The sequence below is a fragment of the Chinchilla lanigera genome, unplaced genomic scaffold, assembly GCF_000276665.1.
Source record: "Chinchilla lanigera isolate Chin_1 unplaced genomic scaffold, ChiLan1.0 scaffold00002, whole genome shotgun sequence".
In the NCBI taxonomy this organism is placed as follows: domain Eukaryota; kingdom Metazoa; phylum Chordata; class Mammalia; order Rodentia; family Chinchillidae; genus Chinchilla; species Chinchilla lanigera.
This window is the reverse complement of record NW_004955403.1, coordinates 53100096-53108457: the sequence shown is the minus strand read 5'-3', so window position 1 is coordinate 53108457 and position 8362 is coordinate 53100096. Positions and strand designations below refer to the sequence as shown.

General features: G+C 57.5%; 1 protein-coding gene across 1 annotated transcript in view; it reads left to right on the top strand.

Annotated features, from left to right (window-relative positions):
- Positions 1-8240: 8240 nt before the first annotated feature.
- The window catches only part of Ctsb (cathepsin B), a 13982-nt gene continuing 13860 nt past the window's right edge, over positions 8241-8362 (top strand). Inside the window, exon 1 of the mRNA XM_005373830.2 lies at positions 8241-8339. The gene's annotated coding sequence lies outside the window, so the exon portion shown is untranslated. The remainder of the gene's footprint in view (positions 8340-8362) is intronic.

Genomic DNA, 8362 nt, shown 5'->3' with positions numbered 1-8362 from the left:
TTTCTTTTTTTTTTTTTTTTTTGGTACCAGGAGTTGAACTCAGGACCTTGTGCTTGCCGGGCAGGTGCTTATGCCGCTGAGCTACGTCCCCAGCCCAGAGGCGCTTTTTAAAGACCATAGGAAAGGCTGTTCGCTGTCGCAGTTGTCCTTGGAAATTCCCTGCCATCGCTAACCTCCATCTGCTGTGGCAAAGCTCCGGCAGCCGAGGTGGCACCTGTCACCTCCGCGGAGGGAACGCCTGGCATGGTCACCCATTTTTCTCGGCTCCCTGCTTCATTAGGACACATCCAGTCAGGACTGTCCCCAGCGTTCTCTTGGGGTCTCCCGGGTCCAGACCTGCCCTCTTCCCTGGCACAGTCCCGGGCTGCGCCGCCACCTCCCTCGGGCACCTTCGAGGAAGCAGATCCCCAGCGCCGAGCTTGCCTGTGGTGGCTGAGGAGCCTGAGAGTCCTCGCTCTGGCCCCGCTCAGGGCCGCTCCTCGCCGAGCACCTGTCACACGTCCCCCCTTCTCCCCAGACCCCTGGACAGAGGGTCCCGTGTGGGAAACAGGGACCACAGCGCCTCTGCCTCTGCCTCCGCCCAGCCGGCTCCCCTCAGTGTGATGCACTGAACTTCCAAACTCAGGTGCAATTGACAGAAGAGAAGTTGGACACCGTCTCCATCCCCGGGAACACGAGCTGCTTTGCCTCCTTCTTTCCCTGCCCGTATTTTGATCCCTGTGGCTTCCGGCCAAGGGATTTGGAAACCCAGCTTTGGTCACTGGAGTGAATCGCAGCTCGGCGGCGCGGAGCCGGCTGCCCTTGGCCGCTGGGAGTCTCTCCTCCAGTCCTGTCGGCACCGCGGGGCTGTCCTCGGCCGTCAGGCAATGGATGCGCCACTCGTCACCCACGCATGCTCCACAAACAGAGCAGAGCCCCGAGCCTTCCGGGGCGGCTCGGGCTGGCTGTTTTTCTTGCCAAGTCACCCTGGCTGACTCAACTGCTGTCTGCTGCAGGGCTCCCGGGAGGGGCTCCCAGCCGCGGCCGCCTGCCCGGGCACCTGAGGTGACTCTCAAAGCCAGGCATCCGACCATGGCACCCACCCGCACCACCGGCTTCTCCCCTGTGCACCCAGCCCAAGGCCTCGGGAGACCCTTGGAAAAGGAAGCCCGGACCCCTCAGGGGTTGCCGCACTTGCCCCGTCCAACGGCAGGTCCCGAGAATCACCCACGGGTCACTTCCCTTAAGAGGCCCAGAACCCTCCTTTTTCCTCCTTACTCCGTGTTTGCAGCACATGACGGCTATGCGCCTGCGGGAAGCCGGGCCGTGTACACAGCTGGAGTCTTCTGTGCCCCGCCATTGTTAAAACCTCTTCAGGGTCATAAGGTCAACAGCTGTGAAAATGGGAGCTAGACGTCGGCCAGCTCACTGCGAAACCCAGCACCTCACTATTCCCGCAACAGCGGAGACGGTGGGCCGGGCTGGGCTGAGAAAGAGCCCCACCAGGGGAACCCGAGGGGCTCGGGCTGCAGGCCTCTGCTCAGACCCCAGGCAGCGAAGGGCTCGAGGGATGCTGGGCCCTGCCAGGGCCGGGGGTGACTCCATCCTTTCTGTCGGCGCTAACACCGCCACGCTCAAACTAACAGCTGCGGCAAAAGCCATTGGTAAGAGAGTAAAAAAGCCAACAGAAAGCCAGTGTGGAGGTGCAGGCCTATAATCCCAGCACTGGGGAGGCTGAGGCAGGAGGATCACCTCAAGTCGAGGCCAGCCTGGGCTGCATAGTGAGACCCTGTCTCAAAACAACACAAAATAGGTTCTCTGGAGCCAGAACACCTCCTCTTGCCTTTCCCTGGTGACAGTGGAGAGGTAGAGGAAGGATCCCTGCTGGAAAGGTGAGGCTGCAGGGACCGACAGTAACAAAATGAGGGAGAGAGAAATAAAATGAACCTGGGAAACAGGGCCAAACAAGAAATCTGCATCACAAAAGGAAAGAAATACACATCACTTTACCACCCCAAGCAGGCACCACGCTGTGTTCAAGGATAATTCAAAGGAAAAAAAACGTAAAATAACAATTCTCACATACGTACAAAACCAAACTCGGGCGAAAGGTTTTGTTGAATTCACTCATTTGGAAACTGGTGAGGTGCCGCAGCTAGTTCAGGGCAAACACAAAGGACAAACATGCACGGGGCAGCAATGCGGCCATGCACGTGCTGCTCCCACTGTCGACCTCCAGGCCCCCAAAAGAAGTAAGCCTCTGGAGTGTAATCCCAGCACTCTAAGAGGCTGAGGCAGGAGGATGGAGAGCTCAAGCTCAGCCGGGGCAACTTGGCGAGACCCTGTCTCCAAATAAAAAAAATGAAGGGGGCAAGGGATGTAATTCAGTGCAAAGGCCCTGGGTTCCGTCCCTAGTACCCACCCCCCAAATGGACCACAGCCGTCCCTCCAGAAAGCTCTCTCCACCCCTTCCCTGTCCATTCCCACCCCCCACCCCCGGGGTGACCAGCATGGTGACGCCTGCTCCGTGGCTCAGGACCTGCCTGTCTGAGAACCTTGCTGCAGGGGAGCCCATGGCACTTGCTCTTCTGTGTGCAGCTTCTTGCAGGCTAACGTTTTCGAGACTGAGCCCTACGATGTGCGTCACGGCACCTGACCCATTTTTGAGCTCGGGAAGTATGGATGGAGCTGGTGCGGAGGATTCTCTCACCATCTGAACCCTCCACACCCTTGACAGCATTTCAGGATTTGGTGGTGTTAGTATTTTTTGGTCCTGAGAGGATACCACGTCCGCTGGATCCTTTCTCCTTGGATGGACACCTTGTCCCTATCATCGTGGGCCATTCTGAAGACGGCCTCTGAGAACGCTCTTGGGCAGGTTTTGTTCTTTTTGTTTCTTATTTTTTTGAGACAGAGTCTGACTCTAGAGCCCAGGCAAGCCTCAAACTCTAAGTGATCCTCCTGCCTCAGCCTCCCGAGTGCTGGGATGACAGCTATGTTACCACACCCGGCTTCTGGTTGTGCAAGTCCTTTTGTGGCTATGTGTTTCATTTCCCTTTCTCTGCATGAAGTAGATAATAAGAGAACTGCTGGGTCACAGAGCAACTGAATATGCAGTTTGGGTTTTTTTCATTTTCAAAGTATTTCTTAAAACACAGTGATTCTCCACACCTTTGCCAGCATTTCAGGGTTTGGTGTTGTTAGTATTTTTTGGTTTTTAAGACAGGACCTCACTGTGTAGCCAGGGTTGGTCCTGAGCCCATGGTGATCTTCCTGCCTCAGCCTCCCAAGTGGTAGGATTACAAGCATGTGCCACCATACCCAGTTGCATTTGTGTTCATAAGGCCGGACTTTCAATGTGTCCGGCTATGGGCCCGAAATCAGGTGGGGCTTTGCTTCCCACTCACATGGCTGGTCCCCTCTGCAGTCCAACCCGAGTACATCCTCACACGGCCGGGAGAAGTTCAGGAGCAGCAGAACTCGGATGTATTTTTTTCTGGCATCGTATTTTTTCCTCGCCGTGGCTGGACCAGCACCAAGGGGGCGCTGAGAAGGGTGATCCCGTACGAGGTAGGGTTGCCAAAGTGTCCCCAAAGCCCCCGGGAACCTCGGGCGGTTCTGGCTCCTGATGGGATCTGCCTGGGGCACTGTGGGTTCAGAAGAGGTAGGGGGAATCAGGACAAAATCACAACAGTTTAACTTCCCGGCCGCACGGCGCGTTTCTAGGGCTGGACAGTACTTTCCGCACAGTGGAATACGCGCCAATGGGCTGAGCCGAAGGATATAAAGGGGGCGGCAGGTCATTTAGGGTCCTCTCCTCCAAGGCGGGACAGAGGTGCGGGTTGGGTCACACACCGCTGCTTCCGCTCATGCCATCCAAGCTCGGAGGCGGCGGGGGGCTCCCCAGCGGCGCGGGTTTGAGAAAGGCCGTCGCCCTCCCCGCTCTCAGCGGGCGGAGCCGCGCGCGGGGAGGAGGGGCTTAGGGCGAGACTCCGTTCGGACTTCAGTCTGGTCCGCTGGGGCCTCGCACACGGCGGTAGTCGGGAACAGCGGCCTCCTGTGCACTTTTCTTCAGCAGGAGGCGAGGTCTGCCTGCAAAGGGGCACCCTTCAGCGGCCGGCGCGTCGGAGGTCGGCGCGTCAGGCTCGGAAGAGGCCTGGGGAAGAGGCCTGGGGAAGCGGCGCGGCTCAGCAGCCCGGACCTCAGCCCGCAGCTGCTGCCCGGGCTCTGAGGAGGGCCAGCCCAGGCGGGGGTGCCACCGCAGCTCCGTCCCCACTACCGCTCTGGCGGGTGCAAACCCTAGGCCTAGCGGCTGCTGGACCCAGAGAGGAGAGTCTGTGCTCGAGGGCCGTCCAGGCTTATTCAAGACACTGTGTTCTGTGCCGGGACTTGGGGGTCAGGGAAGGCGCAGGGCAGACACAGCCCACAGTGCGGCCCGCCCTGGCTGGCTAGGAGCCTGGGTCACTCGCCCACAGCCCTCCGGCTCCACGCGGCAGACACCAAGCCCCACGGGAGAGACGGACGAGACGCCCACGGCCCTCGATAGCAGGGGACACTAGACTCACACTAGACTTCACGTTGGAAGTCTTAGTCCATGTCGCACATGGAACCCAACACTGGGCTATGTATTTGCTTTTTTGTTTTTTTGACACAGGGTCTCGATTTGTAGGGCTGCCTGGCCTTGAACTATGTAGCCCAGTCCGGCCTCAAACTCATGGCTGTCCTCCTGCCCCGAGTGCTAGGATTACAGGCATGTGCCACTACATGCAGCTGTTACCCTCACGTAAAGCACAATGGGGTGGGAAGGTTTCTCTGATCTTGTAAGACCTTTGCCAGTCCACGCCTGTAGGAGAATTTACTTAGTGCTTTCTGTTTATGAACCAATCTTGCCATGTGGCCCAGGCTGGCCTACCACTCCCAATCCTCCTGCCTCAGCCTCCCAAGTAGCTATGAGGACAGGGGTGTACCGCCTCCCCAGGCTCCAGAAGGCCACGCTAAACAATGTTGCCAAGCGCTCACTGATGAACGAGGTTACTGAGGGGGTTCACGCTGACCCAGAGTCACTCTGTAGAGTCCGCCTGGGGACCCGGCCTGGCCCGCGGCATCGTGGTCAGCCCGATGGGGCTGTGAGGACCAGGGCTGCTCTATCCAAAGCCGTCCCACCAGGGGCTCACTCTGGGGGACAGAAATGGTCACCAAGTGGGCCAAGGAAATTAGATTTACAGGATTTGGAGATGCAGAACTCAGGTATTTCTTCAGGAAAGAAATCTCTGAAGTGACAGAAAAGAATGGTTCTATTTCTCTGCTTTCCCAGGACTTCCCAATCAACCTTTTGGTAACATCGTTACTGAAACATAACTGACATGCCATCATTTTCACCCATTTAGAGAGTACAACTCCAGCCTGCCGGGGTGGCGCACGCCCGCAATCCCAGCACTCAGGAGGCTGAAGCAGAAGGATCACCACGCGCTCCAGGCCAGCCTGGACCACATACGCAGATCCTGTCTCAAAAAACAAACAAACAAAAAACACCAGAATAAGTAAGTATATAGTACAACTCTGCCCAGGTAGAATGAACCTTTCAAGAACTCTTTGTTTTGAAGGGAAGAATTCTACTTAGAGAACTAAACACAACGATTGACTTGTGTGACACACAGTACAGTTCAAGAATCTTTGTGAGTTCTCAGCAATATGCAACAGTCACCCGGGTCACACTTGGAGCACACATCTTATAACCTCACACTTTACATCACTCCCCAAATCGGGCCTTCCCTCCACTGAGGCAGTCCCTGCTCTATTTTCTGTCCCTAGACTGGCTTCTTCTGGACACTTCCCATGGGTCCTTTTTTCTTTCATTTAGCATAATATTCTCAAGGTTTGTCCATGTTGTACTGTGTAGCAAGACCTCCTTCCTTCCTTTTTATGGCTGAGTAATAGTCCATTTTGTGATTATATGACATTTTGTTTATCCACTCATTAGCTGATGAACACAGATTGCTTCCACCTCTAAGCCATTGTGAATACTGCTGCTGTGGTCATTTGGCACGAGTTCACGGGAGGACACGTGTTTTCATTTCCGCAGGGTGGACACCCGGCCTCCTTCCCACATGCTCAGCGGGCAGCCGGTGTTACACACACGGGCAAAGTCCCTCTGCACAGGCGGAGGAAGCAGCTCAGCGTTAAGGCCCTGGGTTCAGGAAGGAAACTGAACAAGGCAGGGAGGGGAGAGTAAAGAGAAAAGGGGGCGGTAGGGAAGGAGTATACAGGCGCTGCCTCCTCCCGAAGCACAGGATGCCCCAGGAAGGGCCAGCCTCCCCTCTGGTAGAATTTCCTCGTGCTGTTGGTGTCCCAGTTGACTTCTCCCTGTACCGACACCGTGTAACGTGTGCAAAGCACACCTCGAGGGCCGCTGTCACCATAGAGCCCTACCACGGCTCCAGGCGTCCTCCCTGCCTGTGCCACTGTGGGGGCCCATGCCGAGTTCACAGGGACCTGACACGCGGCGGACGGTGACACGTGGACACAGTGACATCGCAGGCCTGGCTGGGATAAACAGGCCAGGAGGCCCCTGTGAGCTGGAGCCGCTTTCTCCTCTGGGGTCCCATCGCCCCGCTCTCCCAGCCCCTCGGTGCTCAGCTTCACGCCTGGCCTCTTGGGACTTGCTTCCTCCTGCTCCTACCCAGGTGGGGGACCCTCTCTGATGGGCCTCAGGGCTCAGGACTGCGTCACTGCTGCTGGCCAGGCATCTGCTGAGCAATGCTGAGGACAAGCTTGACCAGGTACAGAGCAGACAACAATTAATATGAATAAACGGCACAAAAATAAATTGAGGGTGTCCTAGGCCTACGTGACTGTGGTGAGACCCCCAGCCGGCTTAAGGACAGATTAACCTTTCAGCCAAGGCCAGAGCTGAGACTAGCAGACAGCTAAGTGCTGGCTCCTCAGAGCAAGATAACACGGCAGCTGAGGACAGGACTCGTGCAAATTCCGCCCAGCTCAGTGGTCGAAGTTATCAGACAATCGGGTTACCAGTTAACCATGACCTGCTCCTGTGTGCTTTTCCGAAAATGCGTTGTTCCTCTATCCGTGAACCTTGGTCTGGTCAGCAGTTCACCCCCACCACTTCCTGCAGCCACCAGCACCCTCCCCTTCCCCCTGTGCACCTAACAAAGGCCCAGGACAGAGTGCCTTGTGTCCTAGCCCACCGATGGGCTTTGATCATCCTGGTGCACCTTGTAACTAAAATATGTGTTTTGTACGTGTTTTGTTCTGTCCCTGTACCTCTAAGCAGGAGATCAGGCGCCCTAGGCCAGGGCCCCTAGTGGAAAGCCAGCCCCGGGTGTGGTGGCACATTCCTGTAATCTCAGCACTTGGGAGGCTGAGGCAGGAGCAACACTGTGAGGTCAGAACCAGCCTGGGCTACACAGCAAGCCCCTGTCTCAAAAACCAAATTAGCAAAGAATACGGGGTTTGTGGCTGGGGAATAACACAGCGGCAGAGCACTTGCACAGCGTGTGCAAGGCACTCAGACAAAGAGAGACAGAGACACAGAGCGTGAGACAAACAGCAGGTTTCAGTAGGCTGCTCAGAACCACCCCATCTGCGTGTCCAGGTCACGAAAGCCTCAATAAAATACCACACTCTTCTTAGAATTGAATTTAGAGTGCTGTGCTACGCCCTCAGCCTTTTTACGATTCTGAGACTGGGTCTGGCTAAATGTCCAGGCTGGGCTCCCACTTGCCATCCTCCTGTCTCAGCCTCCCGCTACCTGGAAGGGCTTTTCTTCAGGGCCACCTCCTCTGCAGAGTAGGGAAGGCTGACTGGCGATCTGGGTTTCCGAGCTGGCTTTGCAAAGGTTCTGCCTTCTGTGACCGCCTTGGGGAACGGAAATCCCTGGGCCCGCCCTTGGGGAGAGGAAGCTGGGCCCCTCAGAGGTCTGAGGCCCTGCCTTCCCTGCCTTCCTAAGGTATTCAGCGCGCGGGAGCACGAACACCACGCTGAGGCTGACGGGCTCCGGGGCGAGGCCGGCCGCCCGCACCCGCAGCCAGCAGTGGCCGGGGATGAACGGAGCCGGCCCGGCCCGCGGGGGCGCAGTGGCCCGGGAGGAAGCGGGGTTCCGGCGCATCTCCCCGCGGCGGGGTCGCGGGGTCCGGGAAAGCAAGGGGCGCAGGATGCGGCGCTCACAGGTCACGTGGGGGAGAGGGTCACGTGGCTGGACGGGACGCGTAGTCACGTGACATGGGCGGAGCCACGCGGGTAAATAGGGGCGGCAGCCAGCTGGGATCAGCTCGGTTCCGCTCCGCTCGGCTCGGTTCGGCTCTGCGCGCACGCGGCTGCGGCCCAGGCTCTGGCGCTGCTCTGTGAGTGCAAGGAGGAGGGGCCG